The sequence below is a fragment of the Myxocyprinus asiaticus genome, chromosome 5 (assembly GCF_019703515.2).
Source record: "Myxocyprinus asiaticus isolate MX2 ecotype Aquarium Trade chromosome 5, UBuf_Myxa_2, whole genome shotgun sequence".
Lineage (NCBI taxonomy): Eukaryota > Metazoa > Chordata > Actinopteri > Cypriniformes > Catostomidae > Myxocyprinus > Myxocyprinus asiaticus.
This window is the reverse complement of record NC_059348.1, coordinates 17,532,630-17,536,073: the sequence shown is the minus strand read 5'-3', so window position 1 is coordinate 17,536,073 and position 3,444 is coordinate 17,532,630.

The following is a 3,444-nucleotide window of genomic DNA, read 5'->3' as shown; positions in this document are numbered from 1 at the left end:
TCCTCTTTCTCATGGTTCAGTTAGCATAATTAGAGAGATGATGTTCTCAGTTACTGACTCTGAAATGTCTTTTTTGCTCATCTCACTGTAAAATTCTATTTGGGAGCCATGTTGGATGCATCATTCAGTGTAATACAATCAAAATGTTGGTGCTGACAATTTAAGAAAAACTAGGAAATATTGGATTTAGATGATTTTGCACAAACATGCTTTTGTTCATTGGATCCCTTTCCACTAAATATGATCATTTACCCTCAGGAACTGAAAAATTTTCATTAATTACTCATAATCTAGCCTACATCTTCATTAATGGATCTTTTACTATAAACAGAGCTGGACAGTTTCGGCTGTCTTCATACAGAGCACTAACCTCAGAGATCTAGTATTACCTGTGGGCTGGTATCCATTATTTATCATGTTCAGGTGAAGTGGATGGTAATTCTATTCCCTAAAAGCTGCATCTTGACTTTATTGGATCTTTTATAGAATTCTGAATAAATAACTTATAATAATATGCATATATTTATGCAAAGCATTTATGGGTTAACACTTCAAATTAACTTTCATTAATTAGACATTGAAAAACATTACTAGATTATATAATGAGGTAAATATAATGTAAATGCCGTAATACATGAAAATTGTAATTACTATAATATCAAATTCATATTCATTACCCATCAGTACCATGGTATACAGTAAATCAAAGTACCATTGTTTTACCATGACATTCCATCACTGTACCATGGTACCACCGCAGTAGGTTAATATATGGGACTTTTAAATATAAGACATAACAATTTGAGTAATAAATCTTAATATATTTACATCTGAGTTTACATGAACTACTGATCTGTTAAGCCTTATGTATGCTAATGACAAATATTGGCTTTAATAAATGTACAAGCCAATATTATGTTTTGTTTAGTATTGTGACCATTTCTTTGTCACTGGCAGATTTAACCACATCAAATTCATGTGCAATGCCCTAGCAATGACCCAGGACAACCTAGCAACTGCCTAGCAATGTGTCAGGTTTGCTGAGTGATCCACCTACTGTTATCTTGCCTGTCTTTGTGTTGTCCTTCTCTTCATATGTTTGTTTTGTTTTCATGGCGACCGTGCCCTCTTCGCTGATTCACTCCGGCTTTATCACGTGGTCACTCGTTATCAGCTGCACCTGTCTCTCCTTTACACTCTTGATTCCTTTCCCTATTTAATCTCCCTTTGTTTGCTGTCCTGTGCCAGATTGTATTGTGCCGTTTGCCTTGTGCAGTCAGCCTTTAATCTCTGTCGATCTTCTTTTTGTCAGTTTGTGTTCTCTCTGGTTCAGATCCTGCCTGTTTACTCGATGTTGTGTTTCTGACCTCTCCCGCTGGATCGTTTGCCTGACCTTACTACTTCTCTGGTTCATGGACATCACTCGATTTGGGACTATGCTCTGCCTGCTGGATTTCTTGCTCCACTGCCGATTGTCTGATATGCTCTGATTCTGAATTTTCTTTTATTAAATCGTTTTCCTGTATTGCTGTTTTGACGATAAAGACTGTATTTCTCATCACTCTCTGCTCTTGAGTCTTCAGATACCTGACAGTACAATCTAGCTAGTGTGGACTCAGCAGAAGAATCTTCATTGAAGTCAGCAGCAGAGCTTCAAGGCACTTTGCTGGGGTGACACATGGAACAACTAGCAGCGGCCAGACATTCTGTGGACATGTTGGCTGCTCAGATCACCGACATCACCAGTCAGCTCCATGGTCTCCGGATCAATCAGGACATGGTTCTGTCCACCGTTACTACCGCTGCTGCCACCGCTCCTCCCGCATCTATGCCTGAACCTCAAGTTAATCCTTCTCCCTGCTAAATGGGTGAGCCTACAACCTGTCGTTCATTCCTGACCCAATGTTTTGTGGTGTTTTCTCTTCAGCCCATCACCTTTGCCTCTGAGAGCCTTGATGGATGGCCATGCCCGTCAGTGGGCAACCACGGTGTGGGAGGTGAAAGTTCCATTCTGCACTTCTTTTAATGACTTTTCAGAGGAGATGCTCAAGTTTTCGACCGATCGGTGAATGGGAAGGAGGCTGCACTCCAACTAGCTTCCCTATGCTAAGGAGAGCGGTCTGTGGCAGAATTTTCCATCAAGTTTCACACTCTGGCGGCGGCCACCGACTGTAATGTGATAGCCCAGGTTGACATGTTTTGGCATGGGCTAGTGGAGGAAGTATGAGATGTTTGCTTATGACTTGCCCACCCGCTTCAATGATTTGGAGTGTCAGAGTGGTCCATCGACTGTCTCTTCATCGTCGTCATCACTGGACTCATCCTTCATGAAGAGCATCTTTCCCTACAGAGCCTTCTGTGTTACCTAACACTCTGTCTGATCCCGAGAAAATGCTGGTGGGTAGAACCCACCTCACAGCTGAGGAGAGACAGCGCCACATCACCAGTGGCCTATATTGTGGGAGAGTGAGACATTTTTCCAAGGACTGCCTGGTAAAAGCCAACATTCGCCAGTAGTTAGGGGAATACTGGTGAGCACGACACCTCTCACCGACTCCCCCGGTATTCATACTCTCCTTCCTGCCATCCTGCGGTGGGGAGGCGTCTCCCATCGGCATTCCGTCTTGATCGATTCTGGGGCTGAAGGCAATTTCTTCAGAGCAGAGCTGGTGGTCAAGTGGAATATCTCCATGCAAGATCTCCCTGTGCCTCTGACAGACAGCGCACTTAATGGCCAGCCGCTCACCGAGGTGTCCAAGACTTCTGCCTTGGTGAGTTTAATGATATCTGGCAACCACTATGCCAAACACAACCCTCACATTGATTGGGCATATAATTCTGTTAGAGAGTGGAACTCTTTTTGTTTGTCAAATTGTCTTGGGTCTGCTTCCTCTCCTGTCTCTTCTCTTTCTGTGTTGAAGGAGAAAGCAGTGGATCTCTCTGGAGTGCCGTCAAAGTACCACGATTTGCAGGTGGTTTTCAGTTGGTCCAGGGCTATTACACCTGTATTGCTGTTTTGACGATAAAGACTGTATTTTTTATCACTCTCTGCTCTTGAGTCTTCAGATACCTGACAGTACAATCTAGCTAGTGTGGACTCAGCAGAGGAATCTTCATTGAAGTCAGCAGCAGAGCTTCAGGGCACTTTGCATGGGGTGACATGAGGAACAACTAGCAGCAGCCAGACATTCTATGGACATGTTGGCAGCTCAGATCACCGATGTAATTTATTAAAACAATTTCCTGTATTGATGTTTTGACAAAGGCTGTGTCTTTCATCACTCTCTGCTCTTGAGTCTTTGGATACCTAACACAATGTGCTTACCACCACTCGGAACACCTGACAACCACTTAGCTTAGGGAGCATCATGTCAGCAAGTATAGCATGGGCAAGCACTACTCGTATAAAAATAGTTTCCCCCTGTCAGGCAGTAGAGAAGCTGT